We start from the raw sequence: 22,944 nt of genomic DNA, 5'->3' as shown, positions 1-22,944 counted from the left end.
TGGAAACAATAGCTCCTATCTCATCTCTGCTGAGGGCCCTTGAGTGTTGTTAAGATGTGTTCATGCCCAGAGACTTTGATGCTAATTCCTTCTGGGTTCCTGGTACCCCAGTCTCCTAGGACCTATGCTGCTATTCCACCACCCCACCCAGTTTTCTAAGGTCCTGACATCTAAACAGGGAAGCTGCTTCTATGCCTCAGTTCCTCTGACCCTCTGGAAAGTGACAATACAACAAAAACCTGTCTATCAATCTATTTAATATTATCACCAGCGTGTGTTATATGATCACCTGTATAATGCCAGTAAGAACAAAATCCTTCATTCCTTGAATACTTAGTGCCTTATGTATGCAGGTCAAATCTGTATGCAGGTCAAGAAGCAACAGTTAGAACTGGACATGGAACAACAGACTGGTCCCAAATCAGGAAAGGAGTACGTCAAGGCTGTATACTGTCACCCTGCTTATTTAACATATATGCAGAGCACATCATGAGAAATGCTGGATTGGATGAAGCACAAGCTGAAATCAAGATTGCCAGGTGAAATATCAATAACCTCAGATATGCAGATGACACCACCCTTATGGCAGAAAGAGAAGAAGAACTAAAGAGCCTCTTGATGAGAGTGAAAGAGGAGAGTGAAAAAGTTGGCTTAAAACTCAACATTCAGAAAACTAAGATCATGGCATCCAGTCCCATTACTTCATAGCAAGTAGATGGGGAAACAGTGAGAGACTACTTTTTGGGACTCCAAAATCACTGCAGATAGTGACTGCAGCCATGAAGTTAAAAGATGCTTGCTCCTTGGAAGAAAAGTTATGACCAACCTAAACAGCATATTAAAAAACAGAGACGTTACTTTGCCAACAAAGTTCTGTCTAGTCAAAGCTTTGGTTTTCCTAGTAGTCATGAATAGATGTGAGAGTTGGACTATAAAGAAAGCTGAGCACCGAAGAATCGATGCTTTTGAACTGTGGTGTTAGAGAAGACTCTTGAGAATCCCCTGGAGATCCAACCAGTCCATCCTAAAGGACATCAGTCCTGAATATTCATTGGAAGGAGTGACGCTGAAGCTGAAATTCCAATACTTTGGCCACCTGATGCGAAGAACTGACTCATTTGAAAAGATCCTGATGCTGGGAAAGATTGAAGGCTGAAGGAGAAGGGGATGACAGAGGATGAGATGGTTGGATGGCATCATCAACTCAGTGGACATAAGTTTGAGTAAAGTCCAGGAGCTGGTGATGGACAGGCAGGCCTGGTGTGCTACAGTCCATGGGGTTGCAAAGAGTCAGACACAACTGAGCAACTGAACTGAACTATGTGATTGAGCTCCTTGACTTCTCTCAACAACATTATGACCTAAGTACTACTATTATGCCCATTTTACAAATGAGGAAAGCAAGTCTCAGAGAAATTAATTGGCTCGGCCAAGAACACATAGCTAGTTTAGTACTGAAAATGGAATTTAAAAAATAGGTTTGCAGCTATATATTTCTGGTTCTGATCATAATATATTTTTGCTTGTTCTAGATTTTTAAATAAATGAAATCATGAAGTATGTAGCAAAATGAATAAACATTGTTGCATACCTGAGAACAACAACAAAAATATTAACAAAATTAAATTCAAGGCCTAGTCTGCCTGACACCAGTGTCCATATTCTTAGCTATCACACCAAGTGCTCCTGGTATTCCTACTAATATCCCTGAGAGGAGTTTTAAAGAGAATTAAAACGTCAAATGGAGAGAGGAAGATGGAAGTTGGTCTCTGTGTTAATTAGGGAAATGCTAGCTAGCTTCAGTAGTTATTAAACTGCCAATTTCAGTGGCTTAACACAGTGAAAATGTATTTGTTACTTATGCAACAATCTGATGAAGATTGTTTCTGGTGGCTTTCATCCATGTGGTGATTCAGGGACCCAAGCATGTCTCTCTCTTTTTTCTTTTTCTTTTGAACTTTTTATTTTGCACTGGGGTATAGCCGATCCGGTGGCTCAGAGGTTAAAGCGTCTGCCCGGAATGCGGGAGACCTGGGTTCAATCCCTGGGTCGGGAAGATCCCCTGGAGAAGGAAATGGCAACCCATTCCAGTATTCTTGCCTGGAGAATCCCATGGACGGAGTAGCCTGATTGGCTACAGTCCACAGGGTCACAAAGAGTCAGACACAACTAAGTGACTTCACTATAGCCGATTAACAATGTTGTGGTAGTTTCAGCTGAACAGAGAAAGGACTCAGACATACATGTATATGTATCCATTTTCCCCCAGGCCCCCTCCTCCCATTCAGACTGCCACATAACACTGGGCAGAGTTCCATATGCTATACAACAGGTCCTCCTTGGTTTTCCATTTTAAATATAGCAGTGTATACATGACCATCCCAAACTCCCTAACTATCCCTTCCCCCCAAAAACCATAAGTTCATTTTATATGTCTGCGAGTCTGTTTCGTAAGTAAGTTCATTTGTATCATTTCTTTTTAGATTCCACATATAAGGGATGTCATGTGATACTTCTCTGTCTGACTTACTTCACTCAGTATGATACTCTCTAAGTGACCCAGGCATGTCTTATCTCATGGCTTTGCCATCCCTTAAAGGCTTAAGCACCTCTATATCCAGGATGAAGGAGAGAGGAGAAGAAATAACATAGCCTATTCTTAGCTGTTTTGGACAGAAATGACACATGTTACTTCTGCTCACTTTCTATTGGCCAACACTACTCACATATCTTTGCACAAATGAAGGGGCCTTAGGAAATATGTTGGCTCCCTGGGCAGACATATTTCAGCATCAACTCTGCATCATAGGACAGGGAGCACAAAATATTCAGCAAAGAGTTATTTCTGCCCTGATCTCAATGACCATAAATTCCTTCCATCCCATAAGTTCTATGGTTACATGATATTATTTGCCTGAAATACATGAGAATTTGATAAGGGTGAAAGTCCTTTCAATAGGGCAGTATTCATGTGAGAAATGGCCAAGACAGGAAATGTCTGTAGTAAACGTTCTCTATGGCCTGAGGTTTTCAGCATCTGAAAAATGAGTGTCTGAATCTTCTCTGTAGTCTGTTCAGTGTGGTCCACTGTAGGATTCCATTGCCAGCATGGACTCCAGAGGCAGCAGCCTCACTTAGGCTCCATGACTCACTGCAGAGAGAGGTACCCAGAGATGTGGTTTTAACATACTGTTTAGAAATAAGCGTCTGAGAAGTGTGGAAACATGCCGTCCTGATTTGCTCAGCTCTATCGTTAAGCGCTGGCATTATCACCATCTGCCAAAATGTGGAAGTTGTTTAAAAATGAGTCACCTGGCACCAGAAATCATTTCTGCACAGAACCTCCCCCACCATCTCCTGGTATCAACAACAAGTCTCTGCTGCTTGTAAGTTCTAAGAAGCCTGAGAGAATGTGAGTCCCCCACCCCCGTCCCTACCAGGTGACAGTTGGTTATTAATCCTCCAGGGCAAAGGCATCAATTTCCTTGAAACTTATTGGCACACTTACTTTTCAAGGATGCTGAATCATGTTGCATGGACAAAGGCAGTATTATTTCTAAGTTCATATAAATGCTAGCTGAATTAGACTCCTTTTCATCTCTTTCCCATCTCACACCCAGTGTTTCTTCGATAGGTAGCAGCTTAAACAATGAGAAACACAATACAATTTGTCTCACACATCCAGAAAGATGCCAAATCCTCCACAGTCCATTTTTGGGTGGTTTCTTTTCTAGGTGAGTCAATGTCCTTTGGATATCCTGTAATTTAAATAACAAAATATGAGATTAACTCCTATAGCTCAGACGGTAAAGAATCTGCCTACAATGCAGGAGACCCAGGTTCTATCCGTAGGTCAGGAAGAGTCCCTGGAGAAGAAAAGGCCACCCATTCCAGTATTCTCCTTGCCTGAAGAATTCCACAGACAGAGGAGTCTGGTGGGTTCCAGTCCATGGGGTCCCAAAGAGTTGGACCCAACTGAGTGACTAACACTTTCACTGTTAATACATCTTATGTTAACAGCTAGAGCAATGACAGAGGGGGAAAACTGGTTTGTATATAAACCCATATATTCATGTCAAAAAAGGAAGAATGCTCACAACTATTAACTACAGTCCTGGTTTCTGTGGCTGGCCTGTGATCTTAGCTGATGTTTATAATCGCCATATTCCTTCACCCACCACACATTCCTTTTGCCCTTAGCAAGCATTGGCTGAAGCTCTGTGTCACCTTCATTTGTAACCCTCTGACTGTGTAACGCCAAAAGCCATCGGTTTTCTTCAGGGTCTAGAACACCAGAAGACTACTGTGGAATCAGGCTGCTGACTGGGCAGTGCTTGCATGCCTGCTTGGCAGAGGAATGCATTTCTGAGCCACTGGTGCGCCTCCTATCGGTGCCTCCCAGCAGAGCACCTTAGGATTTGGAGGCAAAGCTGCGCCATCCTCTGCAGCTGATTCACTTGCTTGGGGCCACCAGGTTACCAGGTGACCTTAGGTGACCATAGGGACGGGCATTGTGCTGACATGCCCTTCACCAGCTGGGAAATATCAGAATATGTACCCATATATAACAGCCAATTTTATTACAAGGATTTCTGTAAAAGTTATCAGGGGACCTGAGCTATGATCCTAACTGGTGTTGCCAGCCAACTGGGTGACTCGAATGTCCGCTTCCTCATCTTTGAGGAAAGGGCCCCACAACCACTGATAAAGGACCAAGCTTACCTGGTTTAGAGTAGGGTTCTATCTGCTGGGTCTGTAGAGCAGTGGATCTGCTCCATAGGGGATAATACATAGGGGATCAATAGAACAAAACAGGATTCTATGGTTAAATCAGGTGGCTAAGCCTGGTCATGTCCATCGCTGTCTTATATGACTTTTTATCACCTTTAATTTTCTAATCTGTATGTGATAGGCAGGTGCAGAGAGACATTATGAGAAGGGCGTATGTACCTTTTCCCAAATGTATCATGAACATATATATACATTTTACATGTGATATAAACATGAACGCTGGTTTAAAAAAACACTTTTTATTGCAGACACCTATTAATATCACCAGGAACCAGGCTTCCATGGAATACAGAATAGGAAGTTGTGTTAAGAAGTATTCTATAAAAATGATAAACAGCTGTTAAACTTGGTTGCTCCAATGTCTGAATTTATACGTGAGAATTTTTATAGAAAATAGATTTAGGTTAAAAGAAGCCAAAGATGAAATTGCATGTGCATATTGATGACAGGGGAATTACATCCAAGTACTTTGCAGAGGAGAGAAAATGAGTGAGGTCGTATTTGAGAAGCCTAGGACTGTTTTTCCATATAGTGATGTCAATGATAGTCTAACAGATTAAGTTATCAAGTGTTAGGCTTGGATGGGTGTTTTTTAAACAACGCCCCAGGTGACCAAGGGTAAAGTCAGGGTTAAGGGAGGAATGAGGCAATGAAATCACACTCTGCTTTAACTAAAGCACTCTGCTTCTATCTGACAGTAGAGACACAGGCCGTGGAGTCAGGAGCCCTGACTTTGAATATCACATGCCACAACCGCTGGCAACATGACCTCGGCCATCTCTCTGACCCTCGGTGTCTCCCTTTTTCAACTGGAAGATAAGGGGAAAAAAACAAACCTCACTTTTAAGGTTTTAGACAGGATGAAATGAGATAATTCTGGCAACGTACAAAGCACAGTAATAGACCCTATGAACTATTATTAAAATTCTTTCACAGAACGGATTTTCACATAGGCATGTGAACAAGGGGCCTCCCAAGTAAAAGGGCTTAAAAACACAAGACTAGATGATTGTTAAGGTTTTTTTTTTGTGGTTAAGAGTCTGTGGTCCAACAATATAACAGATATGTCCTGTGACAGAAAATTTCCCCGTTTCTACTCCTTGGTTATCACTTCTGGTCAAAAAGAGGAAAAAAAAGCAAGCAAGCAAAAAAAAAAAAAAAAAGCATTTGTTGTATAGTTCCTCAATCCTTGTTTTTCGCTAATTTGATTTGGTTCATTTAGAAGAAAATATGAGAACTGGCTGAAGAGTCTGAAGGACGGCAGTTTGTCTTCAAACCAAGGCGCACTTAACTCTACATTCACTGAAGGAGAGAACAGATTCACCAGCTTGTGCTTTCAGTGTAAAAATTGTCCACTTCAAAAATAAAATTGAGTCTAAAGCATCTACATGTTAGAAAATATCTAAAAATGGACATGGTTTCTTTATAGAAATACGCTCCCTCTTTGCCAGTTGTACTCACAAAGTGAATTAAAATTTTCATGGTGAACAGATTGTTTAAGGCTTAACAGATAGTGAATTCAGGATGTTCATTGGGTGGGTAATTCTCCATTTGCCCCTAGATCTTTTCTCCACATTTCTAGACTCCGCTCTGAACCCCGGAAAGCTGATCCCAATGAACCATGTTTGTCACCCAAGTCCTCTTGCCCCCCCTGACTTCTAGTTGGCCAGTAGGAGGCACCAGCTGGGAGTTTGAAGGTGGAAGAGGGAGAAAGGTCTCGATATTTATTCCTCCTGCTTTTTCATGACTTGGCCTGATTAGGGCTGCATCTGTATCCCTTTGTGACCTCGACCTCCCTCAAACAGCCCCTCTGCATGGCGCTAACTCTGAACCAAGCTCTGGTAACATCATTTTTCTTTTTTTGACTGTGTTGGGTCTTCGTTGCTACATGCAGGCTTTCTCTAGTTGCAGTGAGTAGGTGCTACTCTAGTTACCGTGCGAGGTCTTCTCTTTGCAATGACTTCTCTTGTTGCAGAGCACAGGCTCTAGTGTGTGCTTGGGATTCAGCTGATGTGGTGAACAGGTTTAGTTGCCCTGTGGCATACAGGATCTTCCAGACCAGGGTTGAACCCATGTCCCCTGCATTGGCAGGCAGATTCTTAACCAGTGGATCACCAGGGAAGTCCTCATAGCACCTTCAAGCCTGCAGGTGGTAATTGCTTCTCAAGTTGCTAGTCCCTGGGTACCTTGGCATCCCTGTTACTTCCTTGAACCCTGGCCACCTTGGTAAATAGTTGCTCAAAGTCTTTTTAAAAGTACCAGCTGGTTATTCCAGCTATATGACATTTTGGAAAGAGCAAATCTATGGAGACAGTGAAAAGATCAGTGATGGTCAGGGGTTAGGGGCAGGGGGATGGTTGAAAAAGCAAGAGCGCAGAGGATTTTTAGGATAGTGACAATACTGTGCATGATATAATAATGGATATGTATTACTATGTTGTTGCTGTTTAGTTGTTAAGTCACGTCCAACTCTTTGTGACCCTATGGGCTGCATCCCACCAGTCTCCTCTGTCCATGGTATTTCCCAGGCAAGAATTCTGGAGTGGGTTGCCATCTCCTTCTCCAGGGAATCTTCCCTACCCAGGGATCAAAACTGCATCTCCTACATTGGCAGGCAGATTTGTTACCACTGAGCCCTTAGGGAAGTCTGTGTGCCCCTATACGTTTGTTCAAACCTATAGAATGAACAACACAAACAGTGAACCCTTACATAAACTATGGCCTTTGGGTGATTATGATGTGGCAATTAATGTAGCTTCATCAAATGTAGCAAATGTAACAGTCTGGTGGGCGGGATGTTGTTCATGGGGGAGGTTGTAAGAGTGGGGATAGTGGGTATATGGAAATTTGTATCTTCTCCTCAATTTTGCTGTGCTGTAAAGAAAAAAATCAATTAGTTAAATTCCTAGCTGTATATACCCTTTCCATGACTATTGTATGGCTTTTGGTGTGTACACTAACGATGCCGTAATAAGAATGATGGCCCTAGAGGAGGAGATAGACCTGGGCAGCAAAAACAAGACAGCCAATGACTGTCCCAGACTGTAGGAGATCTGAGTGCAGTGCAGAGACCCAAAACAATGGTGGCTTCAACAAGAGCCATGTATCTGTCTCACGTAAGACTCTATGCACTCGTCTTTCAAATGGAGGTGATGGTGGGGCTGCCTCCCTGAGTTGTTATGAGGATTCGTGGAGCTAATGTATGAGAACTTCATGACCAAGGAGGAAGTCCTGCTTTGAACTAAGCAGCACAGAGTTGATTGCTAGTAAGAGAAGTAGAATATTTCCTTCCCCATTTGCTGTTGTTTCCCATTAAAGAAAAAACAATTATATGAAACAGTACCAAAAGTAAGAAACTTTCCCATGATTAAAAATAGTCTTGGCACAGCGCTGTGCTAAGTCGCTTCCGTCATGTCCAGCTCTTTGGGATCCTATGGACTGTAGGCTGCCAGGCTTCTCTGTCCATGGGGATTCTCCAGAAAGCAGCTAGTGTATAATAAACATAGCTTTTATTGCTATTGCCATTGTTACCCTCAGTCGTATCTCCCCACATCTGCCTTGCCCCACTCCTTCTTTTGATTGTTATGTGGAAAATAAAGCCCTTTATGATGTGCTAATCTAGCTTTTGATTTTATTGTGTTCCAACTCTCTTGGTAGGTAGTTTTGGAGGAAGGGAATCTTTGGGCAACCAAAGGAAGATTAGTGGCAGAAGGAAGGTGGTCAAACAGCAACTGAGGACTTAGATCCAGCAACTGTCCCACATTGGTGAACACTTGGTTAGAGGTTTTGTAGGACCTAGCATTTCCCTAAAGTTATTTTAAAATATCTATTGTCTATTTTATAGATTGCCAGTCCAGGTTCGATGCATGAGGCAGAATACTCAGGGCTGCTGCACTGGGATGACCCTGAGGGATGGGATGGGGAGGGAGGTGGGAGGGAGGGTTAGGATGGGGAACACATGTACACCCATGACTGATTCATGTGACCGTATGGCAAAACCCACCACAATATTGTAAAGTAATTAGCCTCCAATTAAAATTAAAAAAAAAGAAAAAAATGATAAAAAATCTATGGCCTATTTTAAATGATAAGCGCATTTAGCTCCTGCCAAGCTAAAACACGTCTGCCTCTTTCAGTGTGGTGCTAATGTGTGGTGGACACTGGAGCCGGGGGTTGAGTGGTGAATGCCAGTATGCGGGATGACATCAGCAGGCCCTTCAGGGTGGAATTCTGGTGAGACAAGGTAGATCCCCTGGATGCGGCCAGCCTGGTCACTTCCTCACCGTACCACCTAAACCATCTCCCCATCTGGGAAGCAGGACTAAGCCTAAACCTGAAATAACTGAGAAAACCAGGAGCTGAGATTTTATTTCCTGCCATGTGGCAGAGTAAGGCTTCAACAGAACCTTACCACCAAGTGGGAGTAAAGTGACGTGAAAGTCGCTCGGTCGTGTTCAACTCTCTGTGACCCCGTGCAGTCCATGGAATTCTCCAGGCCAGAATACTGGGCTTCCCTGATGGCTCCGTGGCACAGCACCCACCTGCCAATGCAGGAGGTGTGGGTTCAGTCCTTGGGTCAGGAAGATCCCCTGGAGAAAAATGGCAACCCACTCCAGTATTTCTGCCTGGAGAATGTCATGGACAGAGGAGCCTGGTGGTACAGTCCATGGTGTTGCACAGTAGGACATCATTAAGCAACTAAACAAAAACAATTGCCTAAATCAAGATATTTAGAAAGAATTTCAGCATGAAAGAATTTCCCCCTGAGCTCTATACCAGTCAAAATTATGCCAAAAATGCCAACTATTCTTATTTCTAATCCAAAGATTTTCGCTGTTCTTGAATGTCATACAAATGCAATTATAAATATATGAATATTTAATTTCCTTACATGACTTAGAGCATAGTTATTTGGGTTTAGATGATGTGCTCAGGAAATGTTTAATACATGCTTATGGCAGGGAGGAAGTGCTTACTCCTAGTGGCACAAATAAAGCTTCATAAATATAAGCTTGTATTTAAATCTGTGATTATATAATATATATTATAGTATATAATATATACACTATAGTAATATATTAGTAATATAATAATATTATAGTATTATAATAATATATAATATATTACTATAGTGTATATATTATATAGTTATATATATTAGTATATTATATAGCATAATATATATATAATATATATATTATGTATTATATTATAGTATATATTATATGTATTATATAATATATAATATACTATGTATTATATATCACTATAGTATATATAATATACTATAGTATATTATAATAATCTTATAATTACTATGATATATATTATTATATGTATTATATACATATACACATATATGATATACATAATATAATATATATTATATTAATTTATATATTAATTATATATAATATTATATACTATATATTTATATATAACATATATAATATTGTGTTATATATATTATATAATTAAATATTATATTATGTATATTAATATACTATATTCCATTGTGTTACATATTATATAACATATATATGTATATATAACATATAATATAAATTAAATATATATTAAATATTTAATATATAAATATTATAAATAAATATATAATATTTATAAACATATAATATATTAATATATTTATAGTTTATAAACATATTTATATAATATATATTATATATAATTAATACAATATAATAATATAATTATATACAATTACATTAATAATTATATAATTATTACAATATATTACAGTATATACTATAATAATATATTATTTATTATACATTGCATTAGTGTTATATATTACTAATATATAAGTATTATAATTATATCTTTCTAACATAGTATATGTTATATACATATATGCATGTTGATGTGTACGTAGGTGTTTGTGTCTGTATGCAGACATGAAAAGCTATACAGTAGTTTGTAATAGCACCCATTACACTGTATTTTATGAATCTATCTAGTTGCCTCCTCTCCCAACAGTGGGGAGGCCCTTACGATCACAGTTGTTCTATTCATGGAGCACATAGTTAATCTTCAGTGAATGTAGAATCAATGAATAAACTACTCACTGTGTCCATATTCTTATCGTCTATTCTTATATGCAGAGTACATCATGAAAAACGCTGGGCACAAGCTGCAGCACACCATGGACCGCAGCACACCAGGCCTCCCTGTCCATCACCAACTCCCTGAGTTCACCCAAACTCATGTCCATCGAGTCAGTGATGCCATCCAACCATCTCATCCTCTGTCGTCCCCTTCTCCTCCCGCCCTCAATCTTTCCCAGCATCAGGGTCTTTTCAAATGAGTCAGCTCTTCACATGAGGTGGCCAAAGTATTGGAGTTTCAGCTTCAACATCAGTCCTTAAAATGAACACAAAAACGATGAAGCACAAGCTGGAATCAAGAAGAAACATCAATAACCTCAGATATGCAGATGACACCACCCTTATGGCAGAAAGCGAAGAAGAACTAAAGAGCCTCTAGGTGAAAATTAAAGAGGACAGTGAAAAAGTTGGCTTAAAACTCAGCATTCAGAAAACTAAGATCATAGCGTCTGGTCCCATCACTTCATGGCAAGTAGATGGGGAAACAGTGGAAACGGTGGCTGACTTTATTTTTTTGGGCTCCAAAATCACTGAAGATGGTGACTGCAGCCATGAAATTAGAAAATGCTTGCTCATTGGAAGGAAAGTTATGACCAACCTAGATAGCATATTAAAAAGCAGAGACATTACTTTGCCAACAAAGGTTCATCTAGTCAAGACTGTGGTTTTTCCAGTAGTCATGTATGGATGTGAGAGTTGGACTAACTTTCTTTGCTGAGTGCTGAAGAATTGATGCTTTTGAACTGTGGTGTTGGAGAAGACTCTTGAAAGTCCCTTGGACTGGAAGGAGATCCAACCAGTCCATCCTAAAGGAGATCAGTCCTGAGTGTTCATTGGAAGGACTGATGTTGAAGCTGAAACTCCAATACTTTGGCCACCTCATGTGAAGAGCTGACTCATTTGAAAAGACCCTGATGCTGGGAAAGATTGAGGGCGGGAGGAGAAGGGGACGACAGAGGATGAGATGGTTGGATGGAATCACCAACTCAATGGACATGAGTTTGGGTAAACTCCGGGAGTTGGTGATGGACAGGGAGGTGTGGTGTGCTGCAGTTCATGGGGTCACAAAGAGTCTGAGTGACTGAACTGACTGACTGATCTTTATTTGGAGCATAGTACTTATTCCGAATAAAATCAATGAAGAAACTTCAAGGACAGTACATCTTTTTGCTTTTAAAAAAAAAGGGGGGGGATTAGGATAGAGGAAAGTTGCATGTGTTTGAGTTTAAATTAAAAAAAAACCTTTTCCAAGATATGAAAAATAAGAGAAAATCATATCACAGAAGGTTTTTAGAGCAGTGAATACTCTTATGAGGCTATCATGATGGACGTTTATTATTGTACATTTGTCCCAACCCAAGAAATGTGTGACATGAAAAGTGAACCTAAAGTCTATTTGGGTGATTATGTGTCTGTGTCAGTTCATCTTTTGGGACAAGTGCACCACTCTGGAGGGGGGAGATGCTGATAAATTGGGAGATCATGCAAGTGTGGGGACAGAGGGCATATGGGGAACCTCTGTACCTTTCTCTTAGTTTTGCTGTGGACTTAAAACTACTCTTGAAAAGTAAAAATTTTATTTTAAAAAAAGAGAAAATTTTTAAAAAAGAAATTATTTGTCTATCAGTGAATTTGTTCTGATCAGCAGTGTGGATTATGAGGGCAACTTTTCTAGACAACTCAGTTCTGTTTACATCTTCTCATCCTCAGCCAAGGTTAATAAGGGAAACAGAAGGGCCAACTCATTTGAATTTATTTAGACCAGCACTCTCCAAGCTTTCTTTAGTCTCCTACTTTATCAGCAGAAAACTTTGAGCACATGCTCCCAATATATGTATGTACATTTATTTATTTATAAATTATATATAGGCTACTCTGCTCACACAAATACCTCATAAAACATATACCTAAAATGGAATTTTAAAAGAATGAAACAAGGATAAAAGTATTTTATTTAATTTAGTATTAACACTAAAAAACTATTTCTTCTCTGTAGCTGATGTATTCATCTGGAGTGTAAGAAAAGAATCACCTTCTCTGTTTCTTATCATCTTGTGCTTATATTCTCAGTTTGTCTTCCATCAGTAGATTTGCTGCATGAATCTATTAAAAATATTAATTTGTTATGTGAAGGTTAATTTTATTAAAATTAAGGGAGAAAAATCTGTAAATCCATATAAGTGGGAACACAGTAAAATATGCTAGAGACAGATGTCTTAGCCAGGTTCTCCCCAAAGTAGAGCCTGGTGTAAAGTCTTATTTGCAGCTAGTTTACTTGGGAATGTGGTCCCAGAGAACAGTGATGCAGGAAAAGGGAGTGAAACAGTAGGGAAACAGGTACAAGAATGTCTTGCCAGGCTGTCTCTCTGACTGCCCTGAGTAAGGCAGGTTGGTGCTTCAACTCATTGCAACCTTGTGGGGAGCATTACGGAGTTCATTTCACAGCTGTGTGGCCTCGGGACAAAACAGAAGACTTTAGCCATCAGCTCCTCTCCTGCATTGATGAAGAGTGGCTTTCTAGGCACACACACCCTTTTTTTTTTTTCTGGATTATGCAGAGGAGGATCCCAAGGAGTTGGGAGAGAGATTGTCTTGGTCTCTGAAGGAGATATTTTATTAAATTATGCTTTGGCATCATGCTTATGGCTTGTGTTGAAGAAAATCATAAGAAACAGCTGAAAGTCATTCACTGCTATATTTGCTTTAGAGGTACTGTTGGAGGAATAGCCATCACATCAGCCAATTCGCCCTTTATGAAGACTTCTGAAGAAATCAATGCTCAGGCATCAATGCTAGAAATTCTGATTTTTTCCAGAACAACGGGTACACTGACTAGGGTGCGTGTATGTGTAAAATCAATCAAAATATATTTAAATCTTATATTCAGTGATCAAAATCAGTATCAAAACTGTTTTTCTTTCTGCTTTGGCCACATGAAAGTTTAGTACCTAATTTGCTGCCTACTTTTAAAAATTGGACAAGACCATAGAGCGTGCTTTATCTTATTATTGGGGCTTGATTTTCCAAACTCTGTATCTTAAAGCAAGAAAGAAAAGCTTGCACAATTGTACGTATTTTTTTTTTAAAGCAGCCTCAAGTATATTGGAGAAGGAAATGGCAGCCCACTCCAGTGTTCTTGCCTGGAGAATCCCGGGGACGGCGGAGCCTGGTGGGCTGCCGTCTATGGTGTCGCACAGGGTCAGATACGACTGAAGTGACTTAGCAGCAGCAGCAAGTATGTTTAGAGTTAGACTAGGTGCAATTTTATGTTTAAAAATGTTTATTTATTTATTTTTGACGGTGCTGAGTCTTGGTTGCTGAGCATGGGCTTTCTCTAGTTGCGGTAAGCAGGCCTATTTTGTAGTTGTGGTGTGCCGGCTAATCGCAACGTCTTCTCTTGTTGCAGAGCGTGGGCTTCAGCGCGCATGGGCTTCAGTAGTCGTGGCACGTGGGCTCACTAGCTGTGGGTCCCAGGCTGTAGAGCGCAGGCTCAATAGATGTGGTGCATGAGCTTAGTTGCTCCGCGGCATTTGGGATCTTCCCAGACCAGGGATCGAGCCGGAATCTCCTGCACTGACAGGTGGATTCTTTACCTCGGAGTGACCAGGGAAGCCCAGGCTAGGTGCCATGTTAAAAATAAAAACACCATTTAAATATCCTGAGATTCATACGATGTAAATAAATCATTCCAAATGATGGGTATTTTAACATTTATGATCACTAAAAAACTAGACCATGAACATTTACATCCTGCACTATTTTAAGTCTCTCAAACATGTTTTTTAACCTTGATTTTTAACCTTAACATTCCTTGATTCCTTTCCCTGTTCCAAACAGTTGGAAAATAAGACATAGCAGAGAGACAAATGGAGATAAAGCTGTTGTCTCTATTATTGACAGAAGTGATTGTCGACCATGGCTTCAGATCTGTGTCCCAAAGGGCTTGCTAACACTCCACTGGAACTAACAGATTTTCCCAGCCAGGCTGTGATACGGAAGGACTCCAGGTCTTCCCATGAGACCAGAGCCTGCTGAGCAGTGCACTGCCCAGTGAAGGGTAGGCTGCCCCGTACACCCTTTCCGGGCTGGCACGTGCCCAGGCCTGATCCCACCATGGCCTGAGCTACCCTCCTCATTCCTTCTCCCAGAGCCACCAGTTAAGAGAAGTCACTGCTCCCCCAGGGCAGGGAAGGAGGTGGGCAGAGAGGCCAGAGTGTCACCCTAGTGGGGTGTTACTGAAGGGTTACCATCGCCGTGTCGGGTAGGGCAGTTTCTGGATGAAGGGCCCTGCACATGGTACCATCTTTAGCATCCTTGACTTGTGACTCAGCTCTTTAACAGTCAAAACACTGCCCGTGCATTTCTAGATGCACCTCTTTACCTCTCAGAGTTGAGAACCTTGCTTGAGAGGAAGCTCCTCCATGGACACAGGAGGCCTGTGTGTGACTGTGAAGCGGAGTGAGTGAGAGGGGTCAGGTGTCTTGTTTATGTTAATCCCTTTGTTGTCATTTACTTTCTATTAGCCATAAATTTTTTAACTAATCCCTTAGAATGATAGTGAGCAAGTTGGTGTCATTCTGGCCTTACCTGGTGTCCCCGAGAAATGTTCAGTGTAGCACAGTGAGGCAGCCAGCCTTCAGATTTGCTTCAGCGGCTTCTCACCCCTCCAGCGGGTAGTTTCTATATGTGATCTCCGGAATCGTTATATGGGAACCTTGGTGGCTTGACTTCTGACCAAAAATTCCCGCAAAGCTAACGCAGAAGAGGACAGGCATGGAAGATACCAAGCGAAAGCGTGGAGAGGAAGTTGGGGAGGCTTTTGCCTCTCCCACCAGAGCCACCCTAAACAAACAAAAAAATAAAAGCAAATACGTCCCCTGAGTCATCCAGCAAAATTCTATTAGCTATCTACTTTACATATGGTGGTGTATATGCTTCCATTCTACTCTCTCCATTCATCTCACCCACTTCTTCCTCCCTCCATAATTCTGTTCTCTGTGTCTGCACCTTCATTGCTGCCCTGCAAATAGGTTCAAAGAAAAAAATAAATAAATTTAATATCTGCTCCATCATGGTCCTAATTTTATCCATCCAAAGGAACTAAAAAGTTCGCATTTTTAAACTTCCATTCTTGTCTTGAATCCATCACTCACTCTCAGAGATGATGATTTTTAATTATTTTAAAATTATACAGATAGTTAGGGACTTACCTGATGGCTCAGTGGGTAAAAAACCCTCCTGCCAATGCAGGAGACACAGGAGATGTGGGTTTGATCCCTAGGTCAGGAAGATCCCCTGGAGGAGGGCATGGCAACCCACTCCAGTATGCTTGCCTGGAGAATCCCATGGACAGAGGAGCCTGGTGGGCTACAGTCTAAAGGGTCGCAGAGTTGGACCCGACTGAGTGACTAACACTTTCACTTTTTTTCACAGGTAGTTAATATTTATTTCAAATACTGTTGCATATTCCTGTCTTATTTTATCGACTATAGATAGTATCTGTTGTCTTCAGGCCATGAGTTATGAAGAACTCAGTGCATTTTCTCTACTACCTTTATATCCGCAACTCTTCCTTCCCCCTCTAGGTGTTATCTTTAATTTTTATAATGGTGATCTTCGTGACCTAAAATAATATTATCAAACATCAGTTTATTTTTGAAATGTAGACATTTGTCTATTGACACTCGCTAGTGACAGAAATGGAAGTCAGCTCACAAACATCTCCATCGAACTCTCACCTCCACACGCTTTCAAATTTTTTTCTTCTTTTTTCCTGGCAAGATGATAATTCTTTTCTTATCCATCTCAAGATTGAGTCTAAATTTCAAGTTTAATTCAACTATTATAATATTTTCATTAAGTAATCACTAGCTGGGCTGTGCTTAGTCGTTCAGTCAAGTCCGGCTCTTTGTGACCCCATGGACTGTAACCTGCCAGCCTTCTCGTGTCCGGGGGGATTCTCCAGGCAAGGATACTGGAGTGGGTTATCATGCCCTCCTCTGGGGGATCTTCCTAACCCAGGGATAGAACCCAGGCCTCCCGCATTGCAGTCAGATTCTTTACCATCTGAGCCAGCAGGGAAGCCCAAAGAGCTAAATTAATCTGATTGAATCCATAGAGAAGAAAACATAATCTCGTGTCCTTAAACTTCAGCTACCTGGCGGGAGATGCCTTGACCATCAGTGTTCAAGGGTACCTCTCTTCCTTGCTTTTGAACTTTCCTCTCTTCTTCTGGATCATACTTAACCACACTGCTGCTTTTTTGTCTTACTCTATGTTCTTGCTTGAATTTTTTTCTTTTCCTCGTTTTGCTAAACTGTCTCCTTTTAAACTACTGTGTTGTTCTGAACTTCTGTTTATTTTATTTCAGGATAATCATAAACGTGTCCTGTAAGCACGTGAGTGCTTTTCATTTCTCCAGGAGGTCACTGTGGCATAGGTAAACTATAGGTGATGCACATTCCTATTTTGTTGGCTGAATTTTTACCCTGTAATTTTCCATCAGAGATTGGAATATGAATTTGTTAGAATGCCCTCCTTATGGCTAGCATCGAAAATCCTCACGTTCTGATTTAAAAATATAAAACAGACCATTTGCAACTTTGGAAGCTGTTGATGGTATGGAGTTACTTACAACAAAGTCCATCCTGTCATCATGTGCTATTGGCTGAGAACTCCAGCTCTGACACTTTTGTTCATGACCCTTTATTCTCAGGCTCAGCTGACAGCATTGAAGATTCCTGAGAATCGTATTTGTCTATCAGCCCTCCCATCTCTCCCTCTTTTTACACCCAATCATTAAAACTGGTGAATTTTATCTCTTGATTTTTTTTTCCTTTGTAGATACCTTTATGGAGGCATAGTTCATGTGGAGGAAAATGCCCAAATCTTAAGTGTACAAATTTCAGGACAAACAACATCTGTTTATTCTGGAAAGTTCTCCTCTGCTCTTCTTTAGTCAGCTATTCCCTCTCCTCCAAGGTAACCCCTATTCTGACTTCTAGCACCATAGTTTATTTTGACCTCTTCTAGAAAGAACTTAAATGGAACTGGACCTTTGGCGTCCTTTGTGACTGATTTCTTTGGCTCAACACAATGTTTTTGAGATTTATCCATGTTGTTGTGGGTATCTGTAGTTGGTTCTTTTCTACAGATGAATTTCATTTCATGAATATACCAAAAATCTTTTTTTTCCCCATTCTTTTGTTGATGGGCATTTGGATTTTTCCTTAATTTCGGCTATTATGAAAAAAGCTACTGTGGGCAGTTGTGTTTAAGTCTTGACATGCGCTTATGCTTCTGTTTCTCTCATTTATACACCTAGGAATGCCTTTTGCTGGGTTTATAGAGAACTTTACAGAAAGGTGCCAAATTGTTTTGCCATAGTGGTGGCAGCATTTTATACTCTCACCAACAATGTATGTGTTCCTAGTTGCTCCACATGTGTTTGACACATTGTTTTTTTTACTTGACAGTTTTTTAAAAAAATTTTTTTTTATTTTAGCCTTTCTGGTGTATGTATAGTAGTATCTCATTATAGTTAAATATTTCTTTTAGAATTTTATTTTTCAATTGAGAGTATATGTATCCTAGCATGTATGAATATGTCTGCATGTGATTCATGTTGGCTGTATAGAGAAATCTAGGATCAAAAAAAAAATCCATTCAAAACTAGAAAACATGATGTCACTGACTTTTCGAATCATGTTTGCTGAGAAGTTCATTGACAGTAATGGGTCTCTGCGTTGTAGATAAACAGTACTGGTGCAAAGAATATGAGTATTTCTTGAAGGATTTTTTCCTTTTATCTCAGAAATCTGAAGTTTCAATTGTGTGTTTCTATTCATGAACTTTTTATTTATCCCATTTAGCACTCAGGGACTTTTTAGATTCTCAGATGGTGCCATCTTTTTTTATCTTGACATTTTCCTCTTTTAGGGAGATCACTTTCTCCTCTTTGTTGTGGCTGCGTCTCTTTCTGATAGTCCTAGTACACAACAGTTGTGACCTAGTGGACTTATCTTCTATGTTCTTTAACTGTTTAATCTTTTACATAACCTCCTCCATTATCAACATCACTAACCAGAATGATACTTTAAAAGCAAAAACCAGAGTGACCGTACACTGACTCATCATAATCGCCCACAGTCCATAGTTTACGTTATTGTTCACTCCTGGTGTTATATATTCTGTGGGTTTGAACAAACCCATAAAGGTATGTATCCATCATTACAACATCACACAGAGTTATTTTCACTGCTCTAAAAATCCTCTGTGCTCTGTCTATTCATCCCTCTCCCCCTTCCCTCAACCCCTGGTGACCACTGATCTTTTTACTGTCTCCACAGTATTCTGTCTCTGCAGAATGTCATATGGTTGAAATCACACAGTATGTAACCTTTTCAGATTGCCTTTTTTTCACTTAGGAATATGCATTTAAGTTTCCTCCATGTCTTTTCATGGCTTGACAGCTCATTTATTTTTAGTGCTGAATAATAATCCATTGTCTTGATTTATCACAGCCTATTTACCCGTTCACTTACTGAAGGACATCTTGGTTGCTTCTAAGTTTTGGCAACTGTGAATAAAGCTCCTATATACATCTATATGGAAGCTATTATGTAGACATAAGCTTTTAACTCCTTTGAGTAGATACAATCTTTAAAAAAATAGATTTTCCACCTCTTGTTTTGCTCTACATTGTAGGGAATTTTTTTCAAGATTAACTTCCAGGTTGCTGTCTTGGACCTCACTTTATCTGTTCTATTATTCAGTCCGTCCATTCAATAATTAATTTTGGTCAGATTCTTTTATTCTGTTTATGTCTTTATCATATCAGCCTATATTATTTTATGGATGTAAAATATTCTCAAACAATTTCGATGGTCTTAATTAGTTCTTATTTAAAAATTAAATCTGTGTTTGCTGAATTTTTTTTCTTCCTTCTTGGGTCAGTTGTGTTTGCTCCTCTTAATCCTTCTCTTCACTGTTTTTTGTTTTTCTTAATCATCTGGTGTACTTAGTCTAAACACAATTTGTGGCAGCTTATGTTTTCCAAAGATAAGTACGTAAAAATATTCCATCTCTATATACTTCTTAAAATGTGATGCTGACACTCTTCCATCAAGAAGCGAAGTGTGTATTCTTTCCCTTGAGTTGGAGACGGTCTGTCTGCAGTGGATGTGATGCTATAGGACTTCCAGAGCTAAGCCACAGGGTCAGTTCAGTATCTACCTGGCTCTTTCTTAAGACATGTCCCTTTGGAGCCCTGAGCTGCCATGTAAGAAGCTGAGCTGCCCGGAAGCCACCACCTCTGTAGACACCACACAGAGACAGCAAGCAGCCCCTGTGGTCCAGGCCCAGCATTTGAACTGCTCCAGTGCCGGGAGCAGCAGACACAGCTGTCCCCACTGAATTCTGTCTGCCTCAATTGCAGATTTGTAAGCAAAATAATTGTCGTTATTGTTTTAAGTTTTTCGCCATTTGCAGCCCAACGATAGATGACCACAACACTGCTCTTCACCCCATGATGGCCTCCCAGCTGCTCTACCCTATGGATTCCCACCTTCAAGCTTCTCTTGTCCTTGGGAAGGATTACTCTTTATTTGTCTGCTTTCTCTCTTCTATTTTCTCCCTTCACCAAATTCCACTTTGCTTCTATCTTTTAGAATACCTCCCTTCCCCAATTTTAGCTCTGGTTCTGGTTCTTCTACTTTGTTTTTCTTCATAGTTATGGTTTCAGTAGCATATACAAAAGTAACTCCTTTATCTTCTCAGCAGGTCTTGGGAGGCTAAATTCTGTCCTCAGTTGACCAGAAGCCTTGAAAAAGTAATGCACACACACACACACACACACACACACACACACACACACACACACACACAAACACATTTTCAAAATGGAACAAAAATTCTGAGTGGAAATAATCTGACAAAGAAAAAATTTTGGTCAGTCACACACAATGAATTTTTAAGTTCTGGCGAAGTGAATGTTCAACATGATGGAAAGCAAAGTTATGGTATGAAAAACCTCCTTTATTTTGGTAAGAACATAGCACATGATCTATCCTCTTAACAAATTTTAAGTGTGCAGTACATTATTGTTGACTGTTGGAACAATGTTGTAGCACAGATCTCTTCTTACTTAACTAATCCTTCTTTCCTAACTGAAACTTTATGCCTCCCCATGTCTCCCTCCTCCCGGCCCTTGGTAACTACTGTTTCAGTCATGGATTTTAAGAATTTGTTTCAGAAACCTCACAGAAGTGTAATCATGCAATACTTGTCTTTCTGTGACTGGCTCTTTCACTTGGTATAATATCCTCCAGGCCCACTGTGTTGTCACATAGAGCATAATTTTTTTCTTTTTAAAGGCTGAATAATATTCCACTGTGTATATATACCACATGCCCCCAGTCAGAACCCACGGAGAACCCTAGGACCAGAACACATGGAGAAATTGAGAGTTTTCCACAAACCTTCAAGAACCTGCTTGCCTTTATCTCCTCTGAGGAAAATATTCCTATGAGGGGCTTTCTTCCAAGAGTTGTCATACAATCTGAAAAATGAACTCACATCTCAGGCCATGTCTCATTGGATCAGAAACGGCTCCCAAACTCTCTGAACATGAGAAACTCCACCCTCTAAGGCTGTGTGGGGCATGAAATTCTTCATTCCACTCTGCATGGTGAAGAGCTGTCCAATCTCTGTGGGAAATATATATTCTAAATGAACAAACATAAAGATGGGTACTTGACTTGGGCTGTCTCCTGTGCCTCATTGATCACAGAAGCAACTGGAGATAGAGAGATTGCGTGGCTGGAGAAAGGGACCATGCTAGCCCAATAGTAACATCCCAGCTTGGGACTTCCCTGGTGGTCCATTGTTTAAGACTCTGTGCTTTCATCCCCTTGCAGGGCATGAATTCCATTTCTAGTCAGGGAACTAAGACCCTACATGTTGCAGTGCACAGCCAAAAACAAAACAAACAAACAAAAAAGCTCCAAACCCTCCAATCTCCAAAGGAATCTCTGGGCATGTTTGCCGTGGACAAGTTACAGGAAATAGACTAATAGGGTGAGTGTGACCACAAAGTTAGAGTTTAGCATTTAGTTCTAGGTCGAGCCTTAGGGCTTGGGAGAGGGCAGCACACCTGATGTTGCTTTGCAAAACACAAAGTGGAGATGAAGTCCTTGTTGAGGACCGAAGTGGGTTTTGTTTCCATGTGATCGTCTGCCTCAGAGCTATTTTATGGGAAGCATTGTGTTTAAAATACAAAAATCTGTGTATCACTGGATACCTGATTAACTAGACTCTGGGAGGAGTGGGGAGAAGGATGGAGCCCAGGAAATCTGCGTGTTCAGCTTCCTGGGATATTCCTTCTGCACACTGAAGTCTGAGAACTTGTACATGGATTCAATCCCTGGGTTGGAAAGATCCTCTGAGGAAGGAAATGGCAACCACTCCAGTATTCTTGCCTGAAAATTCCACGGACACAGGAGGCTGGTGAGCTATAGTCCATGGATTCGTAAAGAGTCAGACATGCTGAGCACAAAATACAGGTAGCTTTCTTCAAGGGTGTATGTGTGTGTGTGTGTGTGTGTGTGTGTGTGTGTGTGTGTGTGTGTGTGTGTATGGGGGGATATATGCACAACCTGTGTGTCAAGGGTTTGGTGGTGGTCATTCTGAGAAAAGGTGGGACCAATATCATTACCCAGAAAAGACAGTGAAGTTAGCATTTTATTAGGTTGACCAAAAGTTCAAATGACTCTCTGAGAAGTTCCCTTCGGGAATAAGGAGGAAGCTAGTGATGTCATTTCCACCAGATTGCAGAGCCCTCACAGAGGTAGCCCCTTTGAGGAAAGGTGATCTCATGGGAGGATGTCTGTAAGAACTGCATTCAAATATTGTAGAGTGCAGTGAACAGCTCCTTGGGTCACGGAAAGGAACACACATAATCTACGTTTCTTCAAGGAAGTGCTGTCTAGGGCATGAAGTGGGGCAAGCAAAAATCCACTTCTGCTGTCAC

The sequence above is a fragment of the Cervus elaphus genome, chromosome 24 (assembly GCF_910594005.1).
Source record: "Cervus elaphus chromosome 24, mCerEla1.1, whole genome shotgun sequence".
Lineage (NCBI taxonomy): Eukaryota > Metazoa > Chordata > Mammalia > Artiodactyla > Cervidae > Cervus > Cervus elaphus.
The sequence above is the reverse complement of the archived record's forward strand: the minus strand, read 5'-3'. Positions refer to the sequence as shown.